The sequence below is a fragment of the Drosophila guanche genome, unplaced genomic scaffold, assembly GCF_900245975.1.
Source record: "Drosophila guanche unplaced genomic scaffold, DGUA_6, whole genome shotgun sequence".
Classification (NCBI taxonomy): domain Eukaryota; kingdom Metazoa; phylum Arthropoda; class Insecta; order Diptera; family Drosophilidae; genus Drosophila; species Drosophila guanche.
The window spans coordinates 2,653,890-2,654,285 of NW_022995749.1; the positions used below are offsets into that span (position 1 = coordinate 2,653,890).

At 28.3% G+C, this 396-nt stretch overlaps 1 protein-coding gene across 10 annotated transcripts in view; it reads right to left on the bottom strand.

Moving 5' to 3' along the window:
* The window catches only part of LOC117585628 (endoribonuclease Dcr-1), a 50,354-nt gene that overhangs the window by 40,145 nt on the left and 9,813 nt on the right, over positions 1 to 396 (bottom strand). The gene's annotated exons all lie outside the window — the stretch shown is intronic.

Below are 396 nucleotides of genomic sequence, written 5' to 3' on the forward strand. Positions count from 1 at the left end.
TGAATATCAGTCTTATTTCAACATTTAAATTTTAAATATGAAGTTGAGTAGATCCTAGACCACATGGCTACATAAGAAATCACAGAAGAACCACCCTTTCGAAGTAATCAATGTTGGAAAAAAATATCAAGAAAAAGTACACACTTGTTAATTGCAGTTTGATTCATATTCAGCTTATCGCACAAAACTACCGATATTTTCTTTTGCATAGATAGGTGGAATAAAAAACAGAAAACCAGCAGAACATTTTCTTGAAATATAGGAAAGTAGATTCCCTGCTAATACAATTTACAGAAATATATATTTTAATAGTAAATGCATTCCATTTTAATTTATATCACTCACTTTCAACGAAGAATATATATCGATATATGCAGAAATCAATATATATTTGAC